The sequence below is a fragment of the Phoenix dactylifera genome, chromosome 4 (genome assembly GCF_051530095.1).
Source record: "Phoenix dactylifera cultivar Ajwa chromosome 4, Ajwa_hap1_PhDact_Kaust_v1.1, whole genome shotgun sequence".
Lineage (NCBI taxonomy): Eukaryota > Viridiplantae > Streptophyta > Magnoliopsida > Arecales > Arecaceae > Phoenix > Phoenix dactylifera.
Window position 1 is genome coordinate 36669679 of NC_143193.1, and position 20844 is coordinate 36690522.

Genomic DNA, 20844 nt, shown 5'->3' on the forward strand with positions numbered 1-20844 from the left:
CGGCATGGCACCGCCAGTCTCCGGACTCAGTTTATTTTCGGGGGAAAAAAATTATCCGAAGAGGAAAAGCCAAAAGCCGAAAAATTAAAAATAAATATTATCAAAAAATAAAAAAGTGGAGAAAAAAATAAAAAGGGTGCAACACGAGGACTTCCCAGGGGGTCACCCATCCTAGTACTACTCTCGCCCAAGCACGCTTAACTGCGGAGTTCTGATGGGATCCGGTGCATTAGTGCTGGTATGATCGCACCCATGACATGCCCTTCGAAACTCCCTTTTATGACAAAGCAGCAGACCTCGACGGCCCGAGACATTCGCGCTGCCGGGGCCGTTCTGGCGTAGGATTCAACGCGCTGTTCCGCTATGCGGCATGGCACCGCAAGTCTCCGGACTCAGTTTATTTTCGGGGGAAAAAAATTATCCGAAGAGGAAAAGCCAAAAGCCGAAAAATTAAAAATAAATATTATCAAAAAATAAAAAAGCGGGCAAAAAATAAAAGGGGTGCAACACGAGGACTTCCCAGGGGGTCACCCATCCTAGTACTACTCTCGCCCAAGCACGCTTAACTGCGGAGTTCTGATGGGATCCGGTGCATTAGTGCTGGTATGATCGCACCCATGACATGCCCATCGAAACACCCTTTTATGACAAAGCAGCAGACCTCGACGGCCCGAGACATTCGCGCTGCCGGGGCCGTTCTGGCGTAGGATTCAATGCGCTGTTCCGCTATGCGGCATGGCACCGCGAGTCTCCGGACTCAGTTTATTTTCGAGGGAAAAAAATTATCCGAAGAGGAAAAGCCAAAAGCCAAAAAATTAAAAATAAATGTTATCAAAAAAGAAAAAAGCGGGCAAAAAATAAAAGGGGTGCAACACGAGGACTTCCCAGGGGGTCACCCATCCTAGTACTACTCTCGCCCAAGCACGCTTAACTGCGGAGTTCTGATGGGATCCGGTGCATTAGTGCTGGTATGATCGCACCCATGATATGCCCTTCGAAACTCCCTTTTATGACAAAGCAGCAGACCTCGACGGCCCGAGACATTCGCGCTGCCGGGGCCGTTCTGGCGTAGGATTCAACGCGCTGGTCCCGCTATGCGGCATGGCACCGCCAGTCTCCGGACCCAGTTTATTGTCGGGGGAAAAAAATTATCCGAAGAGGAAAAGCCAAAAGCCAAAAAATTAAAAATAAATATTATCAAAAAATAAAAAAGCGGGCAAAAAATAAAAAGGGTGCAACATGAGGACTTCCCAGGGGGTCACCGATCCTAGTACTACTCTCGCCCAAGCACGCTTAACTGCGGAGTTCTGATAGGATCCGGTGCATTAGTGCTGGTATGATCGCACCCAAGACATGCCCTTCGAAACTCCCTTTTATGACAAAGTAGCAGACCTCGACGGCCCGAGACATTCGCGCTGCCGGGGCCGTTCTGGCGTAGGATTCAACACGCCGTTCCGCTATGCGGCATGGCACCGCCAGTCTCTGGACTCAGTTTATTTTCGGGGGAAAAAAATTATCCGAAGAGGAAAAGCCAAAAGCCGAAAAATAAAAAATAAATGTTATCAAAAAATAAAAAAGCGGGCAATAAATAAAAGGGGTGCAACACGAGGACTTCCCAGGGGGTCACCCATCCTAGTACTACTCTCGCCCAAGCACGCTTAACTGCGGAGTTCTGATGGGATCCGGTGCATTAGTGCTGGTATGATCGCACCCATGACATGCCCTTCGAAACTCCCTTTTATGACAAAGCAGCAGACCTCGACGGCCCCAGACATTCGCGCTGCCGGGGCCGTTCTGGCGTAGGATTCAACGCGCTGTTCCGCTATGCGGCATGGCACCGCCAGTCTCCGGACTCAGTTTATTTTCGGGGGAAAAAAATTATCCGAAGAGGAAAAGCCAAAAGCCGAAAAATAAAAAATAAATGTTATCAAAAAATAAAAAAGCGGGCAAAAAATAAAAGGGGTGCAACACGAGGACTTCCCAGGGGGTCACCCATCCTAGTACTACTCTCGCCCAAGCACTCTTAACTGCGGAGTTCTGATGGGATCCGGTGCATTAGTGCTGGTATGATCGCACCCATGACATGCCCTTCGAAACTCCCTTTTATGACAAAGCAGCAGACCTCGACGGCCCGAGACATTCGCGCTGCCGGGGCCGTTCTGTCGTAGGATTCAACGCGCTGTTCCGCTATGCGGCATGGCACCGCCAGTCTCCGGACTCAGTTTATTTTCGGGGGGAAAAAATTATCCGAAGAGGAAAAGCCAAAAGCCAAAAAATTAAAAATAAATATTATCAAAAAATAAAAAAGCGGGCAAAAAATAAAAAGGGTGCAATACGAGGACTTCCCAGGGGGTCACCCATCCTAGTACTTCTCTCGCCCAAGCACGCCTAACTACGGAGTTATGATGGGATCCGGTGCATTAGTGCTGGTATGATCGCACCCATGACATGCCCTTCGAAACTCCCTTTTATGACAAAGCAGCAGACCGCGACGGCCCGAGACATTCGCGCTGCCGGGGCCGTTCTGGCGTAGGATTCAACGCGCTGTTCCGCTATGCGGCATGGCACCGCGAGTCTCCGGACTCAGTTTATTTTCGGGGGAAAAAAATTATCCGAAGAGGAAAAGCCAAAAGCCGAAAAATTAAAAATAAATATTATCAAAAAATAAAAAAGCGGGCAAAAAATAAAAGGGGTGCAACACGAGGACTTCCCAGGGGGTCACCCATCCTAGTACTACTCTCGCCCAAGCACGCTTAACTGCGGAGTTCTGATGGGATCCGGTGCATTAGTGCTGGTATGATCGCACCCATGACATGCCCATCGAAACTCCCTTTTATGACAAAGCAGCAGACCTCGACGGCCCGAGACATTCGCGCCGCCGGGGCCGTTCTGGCGTAGGATTCAACGCGCTATTCCCGCTATGCGGCATGGCACCGCCAGTCTCCGGACTCAGTTTATTTTCGGGGGAAAAAAATTATCCGAAGAGGAAAAGCCAAAAGCCGAAAAATTAAAAATAAATATTATCAAAAAATAAAAAAGTGGAGAAAAAAATAAAAAGGGTGCAACACGAGGACTTCCCAGGGGGTCACCCATCCTAGTACTACTCTCGCCCAAGCACGCTTAACTGCGGAGTTCTGATGGGATCCGGTGCATTAGTGCTGGTATGATCGCACCCATGACATGCCCTTCGAAACTCCCTTTTATGACAAAGCAGCAGACCTCGACGGCCCGAGACATTCGCGCTGCCGGGGCCGTTCTGGCGTAGGATTCAACGCGCTGTTCCGCTATGCGGCATGGCACCGCGAGTCTCCGGACTCAGTTTATTTTCGGGGGAAAAAAATTATCCGAAGAGGAAAAGCCAAAAGCCAAAAAATTAAAAATAAATATTATCAAAAAATAAAAAAGCGGGCAAAAAATAAAAGGGGTGCAACACGAGGACTTCCCAGGGGGTCACCCATCCTAGTACTACTCTCGCCCAAGCACGCTTAACTGCGGATTTCTGATGGGATCCGGTGCATTAGTGCTGGTATGATCGCACCCATGACATGCCCATCGAAACTCCCTTTTATGACAAAGCAGCAGACCTCGACGGCCCGAGACATTCGCGCCGCCGGGGCCGTTCTGGCGTAGGATTCAACGCGCTATTCCCGCTATGCGGCATGGCACCGCCAGTCTCCGGACTCAGTTTATTTTCGGGGGAAAAAAATTATCCGAAGAGGAAAAGCCAAAAGCCGAAAAATTAAAAATAAATATTATCAAAAAATAAAAAAGTGGAGAAAAAAATAAAAAGGGTGCAACACGAGGACTTCCCAGGGGGTCACCCATCCTAGTACTACTCTCGCCCAAGCACGCTTAACTGCGGAGTTCTGATGGGATCCGGTGCATTAGTGCTGGTATGATCGCACCCATGACATGCCCTTCGAAACTCCCTTTTATGACAAAGCAGCAGACCTCGACGGCCCGAGACATTCGCGCTGCCGGGGCCGTTCTGGCGTAGGATTCAACGCGCTGTTCCGCTATGCGGCATGGCACCGCAAGTCTCCGGACTCAGTTTATTTTCGGGGGAAAAAAATTATCCGAAGAGGAAAAGCCAAAAGCCGAAAAATTAAAAATAAATATTATCAAAAAATAAAAAAGCGGGCAAAAAATAAAAGGGGTGCAACACGAGGACTTCCCAGGGGGTCACCCATCCTAGTACTACTCTCGCCCAAGCACGCTTAACTGCGGAGTTCTGATGGGATCCGGTGCATTAGTGCTGGTATGATCGCACCCATGACATGCCCATCGAAACACCCTTTTATGACAAAGCAGCAGACCTCGACGGCCCGAGACATTCGCGCTGCCGGGGCCGTTCTGGCGTAGGATTCAATGCGCTGTTCCGCTATGCGGCATGGCACCGCGAGTCTCCGGACTCAGTTTATTTTCGAGGGAAAAAAATTATCCGAAGAGGAAAAGCCAAAAGCCAAAAAATTAAAAATAAATGTTATCAAAAAAGAAAAAAGCGGGCAAAAAATAAAAGGGGTGCAACACGAGGACTTCCCAGGGGGTCACCCATCCTAGTACTACTCTCGCCCAAGCACGCTTAACTGCGGAGTTCTGATGGGATCCGGTGCATTAGTGCTGGTATGATCGCACCCATGATATGCCCTTCGAAACTCCCTTTTATGACAAAGCAGCAGACCTCGACGGCCCGAGACATTCGCGCTGCCGGGGCCGTTCTGGCGTAGGATTCAACGCGCTGGTCCCGCTATGCGGCATGGCACCGCCAGTCTCCGGACCCAGTTTATTGTCGGGGGAAAAAAATTATCCGAAGAGGAAAAGCCAAAAGCCAAAAAATTAAAAATAAATATTATCAAAAAATAAAAAAGCGGGCAAAAAATAAAAAGGGTGCAACATGAGGACTTCCCAGGGGGTCACCCATCCTAGTACTACTCTCGCCCAAGCACGCTTAACTGCGGAGTTCTGATAGGATCCGGTGCATTAGTGCTGGTATGATCGCACCCAAGACATGCCCTTCGAAACTCCCTTTTATGACAAAGTAGCAGACCTCGACGGCCCGAGACATTCGCGCTGCCGGGGCCGTTCTGGCGTAGGATTCAACACGCCGTTCCGCTATGCGGCATGGCACCGCCAGTCTCTGGACTCAGTTTATTTTCGGGGGAAAAAAATTATCCGAAGAGGAAAAGCCAAAAGCCGAAAAATAAAAAATAAATGTTATCAAAAAATAAAAAAGCGGGCAAAAAATAAAAGGGGTGCAACACGAGGACTTCCCAGGGGGTCACCCATCCTAGTACTACTCTCGCCCAAGCACGCTTAACTGCGGAGTTCTGATGGGATCCGGTGCATTAGTGCTGGTATGATCGCACCCATGACATGCCCTTCGAAACTCCCTTTTATGACAAAGCAGCAGACCTCGACGGCCCGAGACATTCGCGCTGCCGGGGCCGTTCTGTCGTAGGATTCAACGCGCTGTTCCGCTATGCGGCATGGCACCGCCAGTCTCCGGACTCAGTTTATTTTTGGGGGGAAAAAATTATCCGAAGAGGAAAAGCCAAAAGCCAAAAAATTAAAAATAAATATTATCAAAAAATAAAAAAGCGGGCAAAAAATAAAAAGGGTGCAATACGAGGACTTCCCAGGGGGTCACCCATCCTAGTACTTCTCTCGCCCAAGCACGCCTAACTACGGAGTTATGATGGGATCCGGTGCATTAGTGCTGGTATGATCGCACCCATGACATGCCCTTCGAAACTCCCTTTTATGACAAAGCAGCAGACCGCGACGGCCCGAGACATTCACGCTGCCGGGGCCGTTCTGGCGTAGGATTCAACGCGCTGTTCCGCTATGCGGCATGGCACCGCGAGTCTCCGGACTCAGTTTATTTTCGGGGGAAAAAAATTATCCGAAGAGGAAAAGCCAAAAGCCGAAAAATTAAAAATAAATATTATCAAAAAATAAAAAAGCGGGCAAAAAATAAAAGGGGTGCAACACGAGGACTTCCCAGGGGGTCACCCATCCTAGTACTACTCTCGCCCAAGCACGCTTAACTGCGGAGTTCTGATGGGATCCGGTGCATTAGTGCTGGTATGATCGCACCCATGACATGCCCTTCGAAACTCCCTTTTATGACAAAGCAGCAGACCTCGACGGCCCGAGACATTCGCGCTGCCGGGGCCGTTCTGTCGTAGGATTCAACGCGCTGTTCCGCTATGCGGCATGGCACCGCCAGTCTCCGGACTCAGTTTATTTTTGGGGGGAAAAAATTATCCGAAGAGGAAAAGCCAAAAGCCGAAAAATAAAAAATAAATGTTATCAAAAAATAAAAAAGCGGGCAATAAATAAAAGGGGTGCAACACGAGGACTTCCCAGGGGGTCACCCATCCTAGTACTACTCTCGCCCAAGCACGCTTAACTGCGGAGTTCTGATGGGATCCGGTGCATTAGTGCTGGTATGATCGCACCCATGACATGCCCTTCGAAACTCCCTTTTATGACAAAGCAGCAGACCTCGACGGCCCGAGACATTCGCGCTGCCGGGGCCGTTCTGGCGTAGGATTCAACGCGCTGTTCCGCTATGCGGCATGGCACCGCCAGTCTCCGGACTCAGTTTATTTTCGGGGGAAAAAAATTATCCGAAGAGGAAAAGCCAAAAGCCGAAAAATAAAAAATAAATGTTATCAAAAAATAAAAAAGCGGGCAAAAAATAAAAGGGGTGCAACACGAGGACTTCCCAGGGGGTCACCCATCCTAGTACTACTCTCGCCCAAGCACTCTTAACTGCGGAGTTCTGATGGGATCCGGTGCATTAGTGCTGGTATGATCGCACCCATGACATGCCCTTCGAAACTCCCTTTTATGACAAAGCAGCAGACCTCGACGGCCCGAGACATTCGCGCTGCCGGGGCCGTTCTGGCGTAGGATTCAACGCGCTGTTCCGCTATGCGGCATGGCACCGCCAGTCTCCGGACTCAGTTTATTTTCGGGGGGAAAAAATTATCCGAAGAGGAAAAGCCAAAAGCCAAAAAATTAAAAATAAATATTATCAAAAAATAAAAAAGCGGGCAAAAAATAAAAAGGGTGCAATACGAGGACTTCCCAGGGGGTCACCCATCCTAGTACTTCTCTCGCCCAAGCACGCCTAACTACGGAGTTATGATGGGATCCGGTGCATTAGTGCTGGTATGATCGCACCCATGACATGCCCTTCGAAACTCCCTTTTATGACAAAGCAGCAGACCGCGACGGCCCGAGACATTCGCGCTGCCGGGGCCGTTCTGGCGTAGGATTCAACGCGCTGTTCCGCTATGCGGCATGGCACCGCGAGTCTCCGGACTCAGTTTATTTTCGGGGGAAAAAAATTATCCGAAGAGGAAAAGCCAAAAGCCGAAAAATTAAAAATAAATATTATCAAAAAATAAAAAAGCGGGCAAAAAATAAAAGGGGTGCAACACGAGGACTTCCCAGGGGGTCACCCATCCTAGTACTACTCTCGCCCAAGCACGCTTAACTGCGGAGTTCTGATGGGATCCGGTGCATTAGTGCTGGTATGATCGCACCCATGACATGCCCTTCGAAACTCCCTTTTATGACAAAGCAGCAGACCTCGACGGCCCGAGACATTCGCGCCGCCGGGGCCGTTCTGGCGTAGGATTCAACGCGCTGTTCCGCTATGCGGCATGGCACCGCAAGTCTCCGGACTCAGTTTATTTTCGGGGGAAAAAAATTATCCGAAGAGGAAAAGCCAAAAGCCGAAAAATTAAAAATAAATATTATCAAAAAATAAAAAAGCGGGCAAAAAATAAAAGGGGTGCAACACGAGGACTTCCCAGGGGGTCACCCATCCTAGTACTACTCTCGCCCAAGCACGCTTAACTGCGGAGTTCTGATGGGATCCGGTGCATTAGTGCTGGTATGATCGCACCCATGACATGCCCATCGAAACACCCTTTTATGACAAAGCAGCAGACCTCGACGGCCCGAGACATTCGCGCTGCCGGGGCCGTTCTGGCGTAGGATTCAACGCGCTGTTCCGCTATGCGGCATGGCACCGCGAGTCTCCGGACTCAGTTTATTTTCGAGGGAAAAAAATTATCCGAAGAGGAAAAGCCAAAAGCCAAAAAATTAAAAATAAATGTTATCAAAAAATAAAAAAGCGGGCAAAAAATAAAAGGGGTGCAACACGAGGACTTCCCAGGGGGTCACCCATCCTAGTACTACTCTCGCCCAAGCACGCTTAACTGCGGAGTTCTGATGGGATCCGGTGCATTAGTGCTGGTATGATCGCACCCATGATATGCCCTTCGAAACTCCCTTTTATGACAAAGCAGCAAACCTCGACGGCCCGAGACATTCGCGCTGCCGGGGCCGTTCTGGCGTAGGATTCAACGCGCTGGTCCCGCTATGCGGCATGGCACCGCCAGTCTCCGGACCCAGTTTATTGTCGGGGGAAAAAAATTATCCGAAGAGGAAAAGCCAAAAGCCGAAAAATTAAAAATAAATATAATCAAAAAATAAAAAAGTGGCGAAAAAAATAAAAAGGGTGCAACACGAGGACTTCCCAGGGGGTCACCCATCCTAGTACTACTCTCGCCCAAGCACGCTTAACTGCGGAGTTCTGATGGGATCCGGTGCATTAGTGCTGGTATGATCGCACCCATGACATGCCCTTCGAAACTCCCTTTTATGACAAAGCAGCAGACCTCGACGGCCCGAGACATTCGCGCTGCCGGGGCCGTTCTGGCGTAGGATTCAACGCGCTGTTCCGCTATGCGGCATGGCACCGCGAGTCTCCGGACTCAGTTTATTTTCGGGGGAAAAAAATTATCCGAAGAGGAAAAGCCAAAAGCCGAAAAATTAAAAATAAATATTATCAAAAAATAAAAAAGCGGGCAAAAAATAAAAGGGGTGCAACACGAGGACTTCCCAGGGGGTCACCCATCCTAGTACTACTCTCGCCCAAGCACGCTTAACTGCGGAGTTCTGATGGGATCCGGTGCATTAGTGCTGGTATGATCGCACCCATGACATGCCCATCGAAACACCCTTTTATGACAAAGCAGCAGACCTCGACGGCCCGAGACATTCGCGCTGCCGGGGCCGTTCTGGCGTAGGACTCAATGCGCTGTTCCGCTATGCGGCATGGCATCGCGAGTCTCCGGACTCAGTTTATTTTCGAGGAAAAAAAATTATCCGAAGAGGAAAAGCCAAAAGCCAAAAAATTAAAAATAAATGTTATCAAAAAAGAAAAAAGCGGGCAAAAAATAAAAGGGGTGCAACACGAGGACTTCCCAGGGGGTCACCCATCCTAGTACTACTCTCGCCCAAGCACGCTTAACTGCGGAGTTCTGATGGGATCCGGTGCATTAGTGCTGGTATGATCGCACCCATGATATGCCCTTCGAAACTCCCTTTTATGACAAAGCAGCAGACCTCGACGGCCCGAGACATTCGCGCTGCCGGGGCCGTTCTGGCGTAGGATTCAACGCGCTGGTCCCGCTATGCGGCATGGCACCGCCAGTCTCCGGACCCAGTTTATTGTCGGGGGAAAAAAATTATCCGAAGAGGAAAAGCCAAAAGCCAAAAAATTAAAAATAAATATTATCAAAAAATAAAAAAGCGGGCAAAAAATAAAAAGGGTGCAACATGAGGACTTCCCAGGGGGTCACCCATCCTAGTACTACTCTCGCCCAAGCACGCTTAACTGCGGAGTTCTGATAGGATCCGGTGCATTAGTGCTGGTATGATCGCACCCAAGACATGCCCTTCGAAACTCCCTTTTATGACAAAGTAGCAGACCTCGACGGCCCGAGACATTCGCGCTGCCGGGGCCGTTCTGGCGTAGGATTCAACACGCTGTTCCGCTATGCGGCATGGCACCGCCAGTCTCCGGACTCAGTTTATTTTCGGGGGAAAAAAATTATCCGAAGAGGAAAAGCCAAAAGCCGAAAAATAAAAAATAAATGTTATCAAAAAATAAAAAAGCGGGCAAAAAATAAAAGGGGTGCAACACGAGGACTTCCCAGGGGGTCACCCATCCTAGTACTACTCTCGCCCAAGCACGCTTAACTGCGGAGTTCTGATGGGATCCGGTGCATTAGTGCTGGTATGATCGCACCCATGACATGCCCTTCGAAACTCCCTTTTATGACAAAGCAGCAGACCTCGACGGCCCGAGACATTCGCGCTGCCGGGGCCGTTCTGGCGTAGGATTCAACGCGCTGTTCCGCTATGCGGCATGGCACCGCGAGTCTCCGGACTCAGTTTATTTTCGGGGGAAAAAAATTATCCGAAGAGGAAAAGCCAAAAGCCAAAAAATTAAAAATAAATATTATCAAAAAATAAAAAAGCGGGCAAAAAATAAAAGGGGTGCAACACGAGGACTTCCCAGGGGGTCACCCATCCTAGTACTACTCTCGCCCAAGCACGCTTAACTGCGGAGTTCTGATGGGATCCGGTGCATTAGTGCTGGTATGATCGCACCCATGACATGCCCATCGAAACACCCTTTTATGACAAAGCAGCAGACCTCGACGGCCCGAGACATTCGCGCTGCCGGGGCCGTTCTGGCGTAGGATTCAATGCGCTGTTCCGCTATGCGGCATGGCACCGCCAGTCTCCGGACTCAGTTTATTGTCGGGGGAAAAAAATTATCCGAAGAGGAAAAGCCAAAAGCCGAAAAATTAAAAATAAATATAATCAAAAAATAAAAAAGTGGCGAAAAAAATAAAAAGGGTGCAACACGAGGACTTCCCAGGGGGTCACCCATCCTAGTACTACTCTCGCCCAAGCACGCTTAACTGCGGAGTTCTGATGGGATCCGGTGCATTAGTGCTGGTATGATCGCACCCATGACATGCCCTTCGAAACTCCCTTTTATGACAAAGCAGCAGACCTCGACGGCCCGAGACATTCGCGCTGCCGGGGCCGTTCTGGCGTAGGATTCAACGCGCTGTTCCGCTATGCGGCATGGCACCGCGAGTCTCCGGACTCAGTTTATTTTCGGGGGAAAAAAATTATCCGAAGAGGAAAAGCCAAAAGCCGAAAAATTAAAAATAAATATTATCAAAAAATAAAAAAGCGGGCAAAAAATAAAAGGGGTGCAACACGAGGACTTCCCAGGGGGTCACCCATCCTAGTACTACTCTCGCCCAAGCACGCTTAACTGCGGAGTTCTGATGGGATCCGGTGCATTAGTGCTGGTATGATCGCACCCATGACATGCCCATCGAAACACCCTTTTATGACAAAGCAGCAGACCTCGACGGCCCGAGACATTCGCGCTGCCGGGGCCGTTCTGGCGTAGGACTCAATGCGCTGTTCCGCTATGCGGCATGGCATCGCGAGTCTCCGGACTCAGTTTATTTTCGAGGAAAAAAAATTATCCGAAGAGGAAAAGCCAAAAGCCAAAAAATTAAAAATAAATGTTATCAAAAAAGAAAAAAGCGGGCAAAAAATAAAAGGGGTGCAACACGAGGACTTCCCAGGGGGTCACCCATCCTAGTACTACTCTCGCCCAAGCACGCTTAACTGCGGAGTTCTGATGGGATCCGGTGCATTAGTGCTGGTATGATCGCACCCATGATATGCCCTTCGAAACTCCCTTTTATGACAAAGCAGCAGACCTCGACGGCCCGAGACATTCGCGCTGCCGGGGCCGTTCTGGCGTAGGATTCAACGCGCTGGTCCCGCTATGCGGCATGGCACCGCCAGTCTCCGGACCCAGTTTATTGTCGGGGGAAAAAAATTATCCGAAGAGGAAAAGCCAAAAGCCAAAAAATTAAAAATAAATATTATCAAAAAATAAAAAAGCGGGCAAAAAATAAAAAGGGTGCAACATGAGGACTTCCCAGGGGGTCACCCATCCTAGTACTACTCTCGCCCAAGCACGCTTAACTGCGGAGTTCTGATAGGATCCGGTGCATTAGTGCTGGTATGATCGCACCCAAGACATGCCCTTCGAAACTCCCTTTTATGACAAAGTAGCAGACCTCGACGGCCCGAGACATTCGCGCTGCCGGGGCCGTTCTGGCGTAGGATTCAACACGCTGTTCCGCTATGCGGCATGGCACCGCCAGTCTCCGGACTCAGTTTATTTTCGGGGGAAAAAAATTATCCGAAGAGGAAAAGCCAAAAGCCGAAAAATAAAAAATAAATGTTATCAAAAAATAAAAAAGCGGGCAAAAAATAAAAGGGGTGCAACACGAGGACTTCCCAGGGGGTCACCCATCCTAGTACTACTCTCGCCCAAGCACGCTTAACTGCGGAGTTCTGATGGGATCCGGTGCATTAGTGCTGGTATGATCGCACCCATGACATGCCCTTCGAAACTCCCTTTTATGACAAAGCAGCAGACCTCGACAGCCCGAGACATTCGCGCTGCCGGGGCCGTTCTGGCGTAGGATTCAACGCGCTGTTCCGCTATGCGGCATGGCACCGCGAGTCTCCGGACTCAGTTTATTTTCGGGGGAAAAAAATTATCCGAAGAGGAAAAGCCAAAAGCCAAAAAATTAAAAATAAATATTATCAAAAAATAAAAAAGCGGGCAAAAAATAAAAGGGGTGCAACACGAGGACTTCCCAGGGGGTCACCCATCCTAGTACTACTCTCGCCCAAGCACGCTTAACTGCGGAGTTCTGATGGGATCCGGTGCATTAGTGCTGGTATGATCGCACCCATGACATGCCCATCGAAACACCCTTTTATGACAAAGCAGCAGACCTCGACGGCCCGAGACATTCGCGCTGCCGGGGCCGTTCTGGCGTAGGATTCAATGCGCTGTTCCGCTATGCGGCATGGCACCGCCAGTCTCCGGACTCAGTTTATTTTCGGGGGAAAAAAATTATCCGAAGAGGAAAAGCCAAAAGCCGAAAAATTAAAAATAAATATAATCAAAAAATAAAAAAGTGGAGAAAAAAATAAAAAGGGTGCAACACGAGGACTTCCCAGGGGGTCACCCATCCTAGTACTACTCTCGCCCAAGCACGCTTAACTGCGGAGTTCTGATGGGATCCGGTGCATTAGTGCTGGTATGATCGCACCCATGACATGCCCTTCGAAACTCCCTTTTATGACAAAGCAGCAGACCTCGACGGCCCGAGACATTCGCGCTGCCGGGGCCGTTCTGGCGTAGGATTCAACGCGCTGTTCCGCTATGCGGCATGGCACCGCGAGTCTCCGGACTCAGTTTATTTTCGGGGGAAAAAAATTATCCGAAGAGGAAAAGCCAAAAGCCGAAAAATTAAAAATAAATATTATCAAAAAATAAAAAAGCGGGCAAAAAATAAAAGGGGTGCAACACGAGGACTTCCCAGGGGGTCACCCATCCTAGTACTACTCTCGCCCAAGCACGCTTAACTGCGGAGTTCTGATGGGATCCGGTGCATTAGTGCTGGTATGATCGCACCCATGACATGCCCATCGAAACACCCTTTTATGACAAAGCAGCAGACCTCGACGGCCCGAGACATTCGCGCTGCCGGGGCCGTTCTGGCGTAGGACTCAATGCGCTGTTCCGCTATGCGGCATGGCATCGCGAGTCTCCGGACTCAGTTTATTTTCGAGGAAAAAAAATTATCCGAAGAGGAAAAGCCAAAAGCCAAAAAATTAAAAATAAATGTTATCAAAAAAGAAAAAAGCGGGCAAAAAATAAAAGGGGTGCAACACGAGGACTTCCCAGGGGGTCACCCATCCTAGTACTACTCTCGCCCAAGCACGCTTAACTGCGGAGTTCTGATGGGATCCGGTGCATTAGTGCTGGTATGATCGCACCCATGATATGCCCTTCGAAACTCCCTTTTATGACAAAGCAGCAGACCTCGACGGCCCGAGACATTCGCGCTGCCGGGGCCGTTCTGGCGTAGGATTCAACGCGCTGGTCCCGCTATGCGGCATGGCACCGCCAGTCTCCGGACCCAGTTTATTGTCGGGGGAAAAAAATTATCCGAAGAGGAAAAGCCAAAAGCCAAAAAATTAAAAATAAATATTATCAAAAAATAAAAAAGCGGGCAAAAAATAAAAAGGGTGCAACATGAGGACTTCCCAGGGGGTCACCCATCCTAGTACTACTCTCGCCCAAGCACGCTTAACTGCGGAGTTCTGATAGGATCCGGTGCATTAGTGCTGGTATGATCGCACCCAAGACATGCCCTTCGAAACTCCCTTTTATGACAAAGTAGCAGACCTCGACGGCCCGAGACATTCGCGCTGCCGGGGCCGTTCTGGCGTAGGATTCAACACGCTGTTCCGCTATGCGGCATGGCACCGCCAGTCTCCGGACTCAGTTTATTTTCGGGGGAAAAAAATTATCCGAAGAGGAAAAGCCAAAAGCCGAAAAATAAAAAATAAATGTTATCAAAAAATAAAAAAGCGGGCAAAAAATAAAAGGGGTGCAACACGAGGACTTCCCAGGGGGTCACCCATCCTAGTACTACTCTCGCCCAAGCACGCTTAACTGCGGAGTTCTGATGGGATCCGGTGCATTAGTGCTGGTATGATCGCACCCATGACATGCCCTTCGAAACTCCCTTTTATGACAAAGCAGCAGACCTCGACGGCCCGAGACATTCGCGCTGCCGGGGCCGTTCTGGCGTAGGATTCAACGCGCTGTTCCGCTATGCGGCATGGCACCGCGAGTCTCCGGACTCAGTTTATTTTCGGGGGAAAAAAATTATCCGAAGAGGAAAAGCCAAAAGCCAAAAAATTAAAAATAAATATTATCAAAAAATAAAAAAGCGGGCAAAAAATAAAAGGGGTGCAACACGAGGACTTCCCAGGGGGTCACCCATCCTAGTACTACTCTCGCCCAAGCACGCTTAACTGCGGAGTTCTGATGGGATCCGGTGCATTAGTGCTGGTATGATCGCACCCATGACATGCCCATCGAAACACCCTTTTATGACAAAGCAGCAGACCTCGACGGCCCGAGACATTCGCGCTGCCGGGGCCGTTCTGGCGTAGGATTCAATGCGCTGTTCCGCTATGCGGCATGGCACCGCCAGTCTCCGGACTCAGTTTATTTTCGGGGGAAAAAAATTATCCGAAGAGGAAAAGCCAAAAGCCGAAAAATTAAAAATAAATATAATCAAAAAATAAAAAAGTGGAGAAAAAAATAAAAAGGGTGCAACACGAGGACTTCCCAGGGGGTCACCCATCCTAGTACTACTCTCGCCCAAGCACGCTTAACTGCGGAGTTCTGATGGGATCCGGTGCATTAGTGCTGGTATGATCGCACCCATGACATGCCCTTCGAAACTCCCTTTTATGACAAAGCAGCAGACCTCGACGGCCCGAGACATTCGCGCTGCCGGGGCCGTTCTGGCGTAGGATTCAACGCGCTGTTCCGCTATGCGGCATGGCACCGCGAGTCTCCGGACTCAGTTTATTTTCGGGGGAAAAAAATTATCCGAAGAGGAAAAGCCAAAAGCCGAAAAATTAAAAATAAATATTATCAAAAAATAAAAAAGCGGGCAAAAAATAAAAAGGGTGCAACACGAGGACTTCCCAGGGGGTCACCCATCCTAGTACTACTCTCGCCCAAGCACGCTTAACTGCGGAGTTCTGATGGGATCCGGTGCATTAGTGCTGGTATGATCGCACCCATGACATGCCCATCGAAACACCCTTTTATGACAAAGCAGCAGACCTCGACGGCCCGAGACATTCGCGCTGCCGGGGCCGTTCTGGCGTAGGACTCAATGCGCTGTTCCGCTATGCGGCATGGCATCGCGAGTCTCCGGACTCAGTTTATTTTCGAGGAAAAAAAATTATCCGAAGAGGAAAAGCCAAAAGCCAAAAAATTAAAAATAAATGTTATCAAAAAATAAAAAAGCGGGCAAAAAATAAAAGGGGTGCAACACGAGGACTTCCCAGGGGGTCACCCATTCTAGTACTACTCTCGCCCAAGCACGCTTAACTGCGGAGTTCTGATGGGATCCGGTGCATTAGTGCTGGTATGATCGCACCCATGACATGCCCTTCGAAACTCCCTTTTATGACAAAGCAGCAGACCTCGACGGCCCGAGACATTCGCGCTGCCGGGGCCGTTCTGGCGTAGGATTCAACGCGCTGGTCCCGCTATGCGGCATGGCACCGCCAGTCTCCGGACCCAGTTTATTGTCGGGGGAAAAAAATTATCCGAAGAGGAAAAGCCAAAAGCCAAAAAATTAAAAATAAATATTATCAAAAAATAAAAAAGCGGGCAAAAAATAAAAAGGGTGCAACATGAGGACTTCCCAGGGGGTCACCCATCCTAGTACTACTCTCGCCCAAGCACGCTTAACTGCGGAGTTCTGATAGGATCCGGTGCATTAGTGCTGGTATGATCGCACCCAAGACATGCCCTTCGAAACTCCCTTTTATGACAAAGTAGCAGACCTCGACGGCCCGAGACATTCGCGCTGCCGGGGCCGTTCTGGCGTAGGATTCAACACGCTGTTCCGCTATGCGGCATGGCACCGCCAGTCTCCGGACTCAGTTTATTTTCGGGGGAAAAAAATTATCCGAAGAGGAAAAGCCAAAAGCCGAAAAATAAAAAATAAATGTTATCAAAAAATAAAAAAGCGGGCAAAAAATAAAAGGGGTGCAACACGAGGACTTCCCAGGGGGTCACCCATCCTAGTACTACTCTCGCCCAAGCACGCTTAACTGCGGAGTTCTGATGGGATCCGGTGCATTAGTGCTGGTATGATCGCACCCATGACATGCCCTTCGAAACTCCCTTTTATGACAAAGCAGCAGACCTCGACGGCCCGAGACATTCGCGCTGCCGGGGCCGTTCTGGCGTAGGATTCAACGCGCTGTTCCGCTATGCGGCATGGCACCGCCAGTCTCCGGACTCAGTTTATTTTCGGGGGAAAAAAATTATCCAAAGAGGAAAAGCCAAAAGCCGAAAAATAAAAAATAAATGTTATCAAAAAATAAAAAAGCGGGCAAAAAATAAAAGGGGTGCAACACGAGGACTTCCCAGGGGGTCACCCATCCTAGTACTACTCTCGCCCAAGCACGCTTAACTGCAGAGTTCTGATGGGATCCGGTGCATTAGTGCTGGTATGATCGCACCCATGACATGCCCTTCGAAACTCCCTTTTATGACAAAGCAGCAGACCTCGACGGCCCGAGACATTCGCGCTGCCGGGGCCGTTCTGGCGTAGGATTCAACGCGCTGTTCCGCTATGCGGCATGGCACCGCCAGTCTCCGGACTCAGTTTATTTTCGGGGGGAAAAAATTATCCGAAGAGGAAAAGCCAAAAGCCAAAAAATTAAAAATAAATATTATCAAAAAATAAAAATGCGGGCAAAAAATAAAAAGGGTGCAACACGAGGACTTCCCAGGGGGTCACCCATCCTAGTACTTCTCTCGCCCAAGCACGCCTAACTGCGGAGTTATGATGGGATCCGGTGCATTAGTGCTGGTATGATCGCACCCATGACATGCCCTTCGAAACTCCCTTTTATGACAAAGCAGCAGACCGCGACGGCCCGAGACATTCGCGCTGCCGGGGCCGTTCTGGCGTAGGATTCAACGCGCTGTTCCGCTATGCGGCATGGCACCGCGAGTCTCCGGACTCAGTTTATTTTCGGGGGAAAAAAATTATCCGAAGAGGAAAAGCCAAAAGCCGAAAAATTAAAAATAAATATTATCAAAAAATAAAAAAGCGGGCAAAAAATAAAAGGGGTGCAACACGAGGACTTCCCAGGGGGTCACCCATCCTAGTACTACTCTCGCCCAAGCACGCTTAACTGCGGAGTTCTGATGGGATCCGGTGCATTAGTGCTGGTATGATCGCACCCATGACATGCCCATCGAAACTCCCTTTTATGACAAAGCAGCAGACCTCGACGGCCCGAGACATTCGCGCCGCCGGGGCCGTTCTGGCGTAGGATTCAACGCGCTATTCCCGCTATGCGGCATGGCACCGCCAGTCTCCGGACTCAGTTTATTTTCGGGGGAAAAAAATTATCCGAAGAGGAAAAGCCAAAAGCCGAAAAATTAAAAATAAATATTATCAAAAAATAAAAAAGTGGAGAAAAAAATAAAAAGGGTGCACCCCGAGGACTTCCCAGGGGGTCACCCATCCTAGTACTACTCTCGCCCAAGCACGCTTAACTGCGGAGTTCTGATGGGATCCGGTGCATTAGTGCTGGTATGATCGCACCCATGACATGCCCTTCGAAACTCCCTTTTATGACAAAGCAGCAGACCTCGACGGCCCGAGACATTCGCGCTGCCGGGGCCGTTCTGGCGTAGGATTCAACGCGCTGTTCCGCTATGCGGCATGGCACCGCGAGTCTCCGGACTCAGTTTATTTTCGGGGGAAAAAAATTATCCGAAGAGGAAAAGCCAAAAGCCAAAAAATTAAAAATAAATATTATCAAAAAATAAAAAAGCGGGCAAAAAATAAAAGGGGTGCAACACGAGGACTTCCCAGGGGGTCACCCATCCTAGTACTACTCTCGCCCAAGCACGCTTAACTGCGGAGTTCTGATGGGATCCGGTGCATTAGTGCTGGTATGATCGCACCCATGACATGCCCATCGAAACACCCTTTTATGACAAAGCAGCAGACCTCGACGGCCCGAGACATTCGCGCTGCCGGGGCCGTTCTGGCGTAGGATTCAATGCGCTGTTCCGCTATGCGGCATGGCACCGCCAGTCTCCGGACTCAGTTTATTTTCGGGGGAAAAAAATTATCCGAAGAGGAAAAGCCAAAAGCCGAAAAATTAAAAATAAATATAATCAAAAAATAAAAAAGTGGAGAAAAAAATAAAAAGGGTGCAACACGAGGACTTCCCAGGGGGTCACCCATCCTAGTACTACTCTCGCCCAAGCACGCTTAACTGCGGAGTTCTGATGGGATCCGGTGCATTAGTGCTGGTATGATCGCACCCATGACATGCCCTTCGAAACACCCTTTTATGACAAAGCAGCAGACCTCGACGGCCCGAGACATTCGCGCTGCCGGGGCCGTTCTGGCGTAGGATTCAACGCGCTGTTCCGCTATGCGGCATGGCACCGCGAGTCTCCGGACTCAGTTTATTTTCGGGGGAAAAAAATTATCCGAAGAGGAAAAGCCAAAAGCCGAAAAATTAAAAATAAATATTATCAAAAAATAAAAAAGCGGGCAAAAAATAAAAGGGGTGCAACACGAGGACTTCCCAGGGGGTCACCCATCCTAGTACTACTCTCGCCCAAGCACGCTTAACTGCGGAGTTCTGATGGGATCCGGTGCATTAGTGCTGGTATGATCGCACCCATGACATGCCCATCGAAACACCCTTTTATGACAAAGCAGCAGACCTCGACGGCCCGAGACATTCGCGCTGCCGGGGCCGTTCTGGCGTAGGACTCAATGCGCTGTTCCGCTATGCGGCATGGCATCGCGAGTCTCCGGACTCAGTTTATTTTCGAGGAAAAAAAATTATCCGAAGAGGAAAAGCCAAAAGCCAAAAAATTAAAAATAAATGTTATCAAAAAAGAAAAAAGCGGGCAAAAAATAAAAGGGGTGCAACACGAGGACTTCCCAGGGGGTCACCCATCCTAGTACTACTCTCGCCCAAGCACGCTTAACTGCGGAGTTCTGATGGGATCCGGTGCATTAGTGCTGGTATGATCGCACCCATGATATGCCCTTCGAAACTCCCTTTTATGACAAAGCAGCAGACCTCGACGGCCCGAGACATTCGCGCTGCCGGGGCCGTTCTGGCGTAGGATTCAACGCGCTGGTCCCGCTATGCGGCATGGCACCGCCAGTCTCCGGACCCAGTTTATTGTCGGGGGAAAAAAATTATCCGAAGAGGAAAAGCCAAAAGCCAAAAAATTAAAAATAAATATTATCAAAAAATAAAAAAGCGGGCAAAAAATAAAAAGGGTGCAACATGAGGACTTCCCAGGGGGTCACCCATCCTAGTACTACTCTCGCCCAAGCACGCTTAACTGCGGAGTTCTGATAGGATCCGGTGCATTAGTGCTGGTATGATCGCACCCAAGACATGCCCTTCGAAACTCCCTTTTATGACAAAGTAGCAGACCTCGACGGCCCGAGACATTCGCGCTGCCGGGGCCGTTCTGGCGTAGGATTCAACACGCTGTTCCGCTATGCGGCATGGCACCGCCAGTCTCCGGACTCAGTTTATTTTCGGGGGAAAAAAATTATCCGAAGAGAAAAAGCCAAAAGCCGAAAAATAAAAAATAAATGTTATCAAAAAATAAAAAAGCGGGCAAAAAATAAAAGGTGTGCAACACGAGGACTTCCCAGGGGGTCACCCATCCTAGTACTACTCTCGCCCAAGCACGCTTAACTGCGGAGTTCTGATGGGATCCGGTGCATTAGTGCTGGTATGATCGCACCCATGACATGCCCTTCGAAACTCCCTTTTATGACAAAGCAGCAGACCTCGACGGCCCGAGACATTCGCGCTGCCGGGGCCGTTCTGGCGTAGGATTCAACGCGCTGTTCCGCTATGCGGCATGGCACCGCCAGTCTCCGGACTCAGTTTATTTTCGGGGGAAAAAAATTATCCAAAGAGGAAAAGCCAAAAGCCGAAAAATAAAAAATAAATGTTATCAAAAAATAAAAAAGCGGGCAAAAAATAAAAGGGGTGCAACACGAGGACTTCCCAGGGGGTCACCCATCCTAGTACTACTCTCGCCCAAGCACGCTTAACTGCGGAGTTCTGATGGGATCCGGTGCATTAGTGCTGGTATGATCGCACCCATGACATGCCCTTCGAAACTCCCTTTTATGACAAAGCAGCAGACCTCGACGGCCCGAGACATTCGCGCTGCCGGGGCCGTTCTGGCGTAGGATTCAACGCGCTGTTCCGCTATGCGGCATGGCACCGCCAGTC

At 49.5% G+C, this 20844-nt stretch overlaps 52 non-coding genes and 5 pseudogenes across 52 annotated transcripts; all 57 read right to left on the reverse strand.

Annotated features, from left to right (window-relative positions):
- Positions 1-133: 133 nt before the first annotated feature.
- On the reverse strand, positions 134-252 carry LOC149761085 (5S ribosomal RNA). Its single transcript, XR_016412078.1, has one exon. It is a non-coding gene; the product is annotated as a 5S ribosomal RNA (ribosomal RNA).
- Positions 253-498: 246 nt separating this feature from the next.
- LOC149761086 (5S ribosomal RNA) lies at positions 499-617 on the reverse strand. The gene has a single exon (XR_016409862.1). It is a non-coding gene; the product is annotated as a 5S ribosomal RNA (ribosomal RNA).
- Positions 618-863: 246 nt separating this feature from the next.
- LOC149761087 (5S ribosomal RNA) lies at positions 864-982 on the reverse strand. The gene has a single exon (XR_016409863.1). It is a non-coding gene; the product is annotated as a 5S ribosomal RNA (ribosomal RNA).
- Positions 983-1229: 247 nt separating this feature from the next.
- LOC149761088 (5S ribosomal RNA) lies at positions 1230-1348 on the reverse strand (annotated as a pseudogene).
- A 246-nt stretch (positions 1349-1594) lies between these two features.
- On the reverse strand, positions 1595-1713 carry LOC149761089 (5S ribosomal RNA). Its single transcript, XR_016409864.1, has one exon. It is a non-coding gene; the product is annotated as a 5S ribosomal RNA (ribosomal RNA).
- Positions 1714-1959: 246 nt separating this feature from the next.
- LOC149761090 (5S ribosomal RNA) lies at positions 1960-2078 on the reverse strand. Its single transcript, XR_016406172.1, has one exon. It is a non-coding gene; the product is annotated as a 5S ribosomal RNA (ribosomal RNA).
- Positions 2079-2324: 246 nt separating this feature from the next.
- Positions 2325-2443, reverse strand: LOC149761091 (5S ribosomal RNA; annotated as a pseudogene).
- Positions 2444-2689: 246 nt separating this feature from the next.
- Positions 2690-2808, reverse strand: LOC149761092 (5S ribosomal RNA). The gene has a single exon (XR_016409866.1). It is a non-coding gene; the product is annotated as a 5S ribosomal RNA (ribosomal RNA).
- Positions 2809-3056: 248 nt separating this feature from the next.
- LOC149761093 (5S ribosomal RNA) lies at positions 3057-3175 on the reverse strand. The gene has a single exon (XR_016412079.1). It is a non-coding gene; the product is annotated as a 5S ribosomal RNA (ribosomal RNA).
- Positions 3176-3421: 246 nt separating this feature from the next.
- LOC149761094 (5S ribosomal RNA) lies at positions 3422-3540 on the reverse strand. The gene has a single exon (XR_016403708.1). It is a non-coding gene; the product is annotated as a 5S ribosomal RNA (ribosomal RNA).
- A 248-nt stretch (positions 3541-3788) lies between these two features.
- LOC149761095 (5S ribosomal RNA) lies at positions 3789-3907 on the reverse strand. The gene has a single exon (XR_016412080.1). It is a non-coding gene; the product is annotated as a 5S ribosomal RNA (ribosomal RNA).
- Positions 3908-4153: 246 nt separating this feature from the next.
- Positions 4154-4272, reverse strand: LOC149761096 (5S ribosomal RNA). The gene has a single exon (XR_016409868.1). It is a non-coding gene; the product is annotated as a 5S ribosomal RNA (ribosomal RNA).
- A 246-nt stretch (positions 4273-4518) lies between these two features.
- LOC149761097 (5S ribosomal RNA) lies at positions 4519-4637 on the reverse strand. Its single transcript, XR_016409869.1, has one exon. It is a non-coding gene; the product is annotated as a 5S ribosomal RNA (ribosomal RNA).
- Positions 4638-4884: 247 nt separating this feature from the next.
- On the reverse strand, positions 4885-5003 carry LOC149761098 (5S ribosomal RNA). Its single transcript, XR_016407355.1, has one exon. It is a non-coding gene; the product is annotated as a 5S ribosomal RNA (ribosomal RNA).
- A 246-nt stretch (positions 5004-5249) lies between these two features.
- On the reverse strand, positions 5250-5368 carry LOC149761099 (5S ribosomal RNA). Its single transcript, XR_016409870.1, has one exon. It is a non-coding gene; the product is annotated as a 5S ribosomal RNA (ribosomal RNA).
- A 246-nt stretch (positions 5369-5614) lies between these two features.
- LOC149761100 (5S ribosomal RNA) lies at positions 5615-5733 on the reverse strand (annotated as a pseudogene).
- A 246-nt stretch (positions 5734-5979) lies between these two features.
- Positions 5980-6098, reverse strand: LOC149761101 (5S ribosomal RNA). The gene has a single exon (XR_016409872.1). It is a non-coding gene; the product is annotated as a 5S ribosomal RNA (ribosomal RNA).
- Positions 6099-6344: 246 nt separating this feature from the next.
- Positions 6345-6463, reverse strand: LOC149761102 (5S ribosomal RNA). The gene has a single exon (XR_016409873.1). It is a non-coding gene; the product is annotated as a 5S ribosomal RNA (ribosomal RNA).
- Positions 6464-6709: 246 nt separating this feature from the next.
- LOC149761103 (5S ribosomal RNA) lies at positions 6710-6828 on the reverse strand. Its single transcript, XR_016406277.1, has one exon. It is a non-coding gene; the product is annotated as a 5S ribosomal RNA (ribosomal RNA).
- Positions 6829-7074: 246 nt separating this feature from the next.
- Positions 7075-7193, reverse strand: LOC149761104 (5S ribosomal RNA; annotated as a pseudogene).
- Positions 7194-7439: 246 nt separating this feature from the next.
- Positions 7440-7558, reverse strand: LOC149761105 (5S ribosomal RNA). The gene has a single exon (XR_016409874.1). It is a non-coding gene; the product is annotated as a 5S ribosomal RNA (ribosomal RNA).
- A 246-nt stretch (positions 7559-7804) lies between these two features.
- On the reverse strand, positions 7805-7923 carry LOC149761106 (5S ribosomal RNA). Its single transcript, XR_016409875.1, has one exon. It is a non-coding gene; the product is annotated as a 5S ribosomal RNA (ribosomal RNA).
- A 246-nt stretch (positions 7924-8169) lies between these two features.
- Positions 8170-8288, reverse strand: LOC149761107 (5S ribosomal RNA). The gene has a single exon (XR_016409876.1). It is a non-coding gene; the product is annotated as a 5S ribosomal RNA (ribosomal RNA).
- A 248-nt stretch (positions 8289-8536) lies between these two features.
- On the reverse strand, positions 8537-8655 carry LOC149761108 (5S ribosomal RNA). Its single transcript, XR_016412081.1, has one exon. It is a non-coding gene; the product is annotated as a 5S ribosomal RNA (ribosomal RNA).
- A 246-nt stretch (positions 8656-8901) lies between these two features.
- Positions 8902-9020, reverse strand: LOC149761109 (5S ribosomal RNA). Its single transcript, XR_016409878.1, has one exon. It is a non-coding gene; the product is annotated as a 5S ribosomal RNA (ribosomal RNA).
- Positions 9021-9266: 246 nt separating this feature from the next.
- On the reverse strand, positions 9267-9385 carry LOC149761110 (5S ribosomal RNA). The gene has a single exon (XR_016409879.1). It is a non-coding gene; the product is annotated as a 5S ribosomal RNA (ribosomal RNA).
- Positions 9386-9632: 247 nt separating this feature from the next.
- LOC149761111 (5S ribosomal RNA) lies at positions 9633-9751 on the reverse strand. The gene has a single exon (XR_016407356.1). It is a non-coding gene; the product is annotated as a 5S ribosomal RNA (ribosomal RNA).
- Positions 9752-9997: 246 nt separating this feature from the next.
- LOC149761112 (5S ribosomal RNA) lies at positions 9998-10116 on the reverse strand. Its single transcript, XR_016409881.1, has one exon. It is a non-coding gene; the product is annotated as a 5S ribosomal RNA (ribosomal RNA).
- Positions 10117-10362: 246 nt separating this feature from the next.
- On the reverse strand, positions 10363-10481 carry LOC149761113 (5S ribosomal RNA). The gene has a single exon (XR_016409882.1). It is a non-coding gene; the product is annotated as a 5S ribosomal RNA (ribosomal RNA).
- A 247-nt stretch (positions 10482-10728) lies between these two features.
- On the reverse strand, positions 10729-10847 carry LOC149761114 (5S ribosomal RNA). Its single transcript, XR_016412082.1, has one exon. It is a non-coding gene; the product is annotated as a 5S ribosomal RNA (ribosomal RNA).
- A 246-nt stretch (positions 10848-11093) lies between these two features.
- Positions 11094-11212, reverse strand: LOC149761115 (5S ribosomal RNA). Its single transcript, XR_016409884.1, has one exon. It is a non-coding gene; the product is annotated as a 5S ribosomal RNA (ribosomal RNA).
- A 246-nt stretch (positions 11213-11458) lies between these two features.
- Positions 11459-11577, reverse strand: LOC149761116 (5S ribosomal RNA). Its single transcript, XR_016409885.1, has one exon. It is a non-coding gene; the product is annotated as a 5S ribosomal RNA (ribosomal RNA).
- A 247-nt stretch (positions 11578-11824) lies between these two features.
- Positions 11825-11943, reverse strand: LOC149761117 (5S ribosomal RNA). Its single transcript, XR_016407358.1, has one exon. It is a non-coding gene; the product is annotated as a 5S ribosomal RNA (ribosomal RNA).
- A 246-nt stretch (positions 11944-12189) lies between these two features.
- Positions 12190-12308, reverse strand: LOC149761118 (5S ribosomal RNA). Its single transcript, XR_016409886.1, has one exon. It is a non-coding gene; the product is annotated as a 5S ribosomal RNA (ribosomal RNA).
- A 246-nt stretch (positions 12309-12554) lies between these two features.
- Positions 12555-12673, reverse strand: LOC149761119 (5S ribosomal RNA). The gene has a single exon (XR_016409887.1). It is a non-coding gene; the product is annotated as a 5S ribosomal RNA (ribosomal RNA).
- A 247-nt stretch (positions 12674-12920) lies between these two features.
- LOC149761120 (5S ribosomal RNA) lies at positions 12921-13039 on the reverse strand. Its single transcript, XR_016412083.1, has one exon. It is a non-coding gene; the product is annotated as a 5S ribosomal RNA (ribosomal RNA).
- Positions 13040-13285: 246 nt separating this feature from the next.
- On the reverse strand, positions 13286-13404 carry LOC149761121 (5S ribosomal RNA). Its single transcript, XR_016409888.1, has one exon. It is a non-coding gene; the product is annotated as a 5S ribosomal RNA (ribosomal RNA).
- Positions 13405-13650: 246 nt separating this feature from the next.
- LOC149761122 (5S ribosomal RNA) lies at positions 13651-13769 on the reverse strand. Its single transcript, XR_016409889.1, has one exon. It is a non-coding gene; the product is annotated as a 5S ribosomal RNA (ribosomal RNA).
- A 247-nt stretch (positions 13770-14016) lies between these two features.
- On the reverse strand, positions 14017-14135 carry LOC149761123 (5S ribosomal RNA). The gene has a single exon (XR_016407359.1). It is a non-coding gene; the product is annotated as a 5S ribosomal RNA (ribosomal RNA).
- A 246-nt stretch (positions 14136-14381) lies between these two features.
- On the reverse strand, positions 14382-14500 carry LOC149761124 (5S ribosomal RNA). The gene has a single exon (XR_016409890.1). It is a non-coding gene; the product is annotated as a 5S ribosomal RNA (ribosomal RNA).
- Positions 14501-14746: 246 nt separating this feature from the next.
- Positions 14747-14865, reverse strand: LOC149761125 (5S ribosomal RNA). The gene has a single exon (XR_016409891.1). It is a non-coding gene; the product is annotated as a 5S ribosomal RNA (ribosomal RNA).
- Positions 14866-15112: 247 nt separating this feature from the next.
- LOC149761126 (5S ribosomal RNA) lies at positions 15113-15231 on the reverse strand. The gene has a single exon (XR_016412085.1). It is a non-coding gene; the product is annotated as a 5S ribosomal RNA (ribosomal RNA).
- A 246-nt stretch (positions 15232-15477) lies between these two features.
- On the reverse strand, positions 15478-15596 carry LOC149761127 (5S ribosomal RNA). The gene has a single exon (XR_016412086.1). It is a non-coding gene; the product is annotated as a 5S ribosomal RNA (ribosomal RNA).
- A 246-nt stretch (positions 15597-15842) lies between these two features.
- Positions 15843-15961, reverse strand: LOC149761128 (5S ribosomal RNA). Its single transcript, XR_016400504.1, has one exon. It is a non-coding gene; the product is annotated as a 5S ribosomal RNA (ribosomal RNA).
- A 247-nt stretch (positions 15962-16208) lies between these two features.
- LOC149761129 (5S ribosomal RNA) lies at positions 16209-16327 on the reverse strand. The gene has a single exon (XR_016407360.1). It is a non-coding gene; the product is annotated as a 5S ribosomal RNA (ribosomal RNA).
- Positions 16328-16573: 246 nt separating this feature from the next.
- Positions 16574-16692, reverse strand: LOC149761130 (5S ribosomal RNA). The gene has a single exon (XR_016409893.1). It is a non-coding gene; the product is annotated as a 5S ribosomal RNA (ribosomal RNA).
- Positions 16693-16938: 246 nt separating this feature from the next.
- On the reverse strand, positions 16939-17057 carry LOC149761131 (5S ribosomal RNA). Its single transcript, XR_016401448.1, has one exon. It is a non-coding gene; the product is annotated as a 5S ribosomal RNA (ribosomal RNA).
- Positions 17058-17303: 246 nt separating this feature from the next.
- Positions 17304-17422, reverse strand: LOC149761132 (5S ribosomal RNA; annotated as a pseudogene).
- A 246-nt stretch (positions 17423-17668) lies between these two features.
- Positions 17669-17787, reverse strand: LOC149761133 (5S ribosomal RNA). Its single transcript, XR_016409894.1, has one exon. It is a non-coding gene; the product is annotated as a 5S ribosomal RNA (ribosomal RNA).
- A 248-nt stretch (positions 17788-18035) lies between these two features.
- On the reverse strand, positions 18036-18154 carry LOC149761134 (5S ribosomal RNA). The gene has a single exon (XR_016405660.1). It is a non-coding gene; the product is annotated as a 5S ribosomal RNA (ribosomal RNA).
- Positions 18155-18400: 246 nt separating this feature from the next.
- Positions 18401-18519, reverse strand: LOC149761135 (5S ribosomal RNA). Its single transcript, XR_016409895.1, has one exon. It is a non-coding gene; the product is annotated as a 5S ribosomal RNA (ribosomal RNA).
- A 247-nt stretch (positions 18520-18766) lies between these two features.
- On the reverse strand, positions 18767-18885 carry LOC149761136 (5S ribosomal RNA). Its single transcript, XR_016412087.1, has one exon. It is a non-coding gene; the product is annotated as a 5S ribosomal RNA (ribosomal RNA).
- A 246-nt stretch (positions 18886-19131) lies between these two features.
- Positions 19132-19250, reverse strand: LOC149761137 (5S ribosomal RNA). Its single transcript, XR_016409896.1, has one exon. It is a non-coding gene; the product is annotated as a 5S ribosomal RNA (ribosomal RNA).
- Positions 19251-19496: 246 nt separating this feature from the next.
- Positions 19497-19615, reverse strand: LOC149761138 (5S ribosomal RNA). The gene has a single exon (XR_016409897.1). It is a non-coding gene; the product is annotated as a 5S ribosomal RNA (ribosomal RNA).
- Positions 19616-19862: 247 nt separating this feature from the next.
- Positions 19863-19981, reverse strand: LOC149761139 (5S ribosomal RNA). Its single transcript, XR_016407361.1, has one exon. It is a non-coding gene; the product is annotated as a 5S ribosomal RNA (ribosomal RNA).
- A 246-nt stretch (positions 19982-20227) lies between these two features.
- On the reverse strand, positions 20228-20346 carry LOC149761140 (5S ribosomal RNA). The gene has a single exon (XR_016401914.1). It is a non-coding gene; the product is annotated as a 5S ribosomal RNA (ribosomal RNA).
- A 246-nt stretch (positions 20347-20592) lies between these two features.
- On the reverse strand, positions 20593-20711 carry LOC149761141 (5S ribosomal RNA). The gene has a single exon (XR_016409898.1). It is a non-coding gene; the product is annotated as a 5S ribosomal RNA (ribosomal RNA).
- Between the last annotated feature and the right edge of the window lie 133 nt (positions 20712-20844).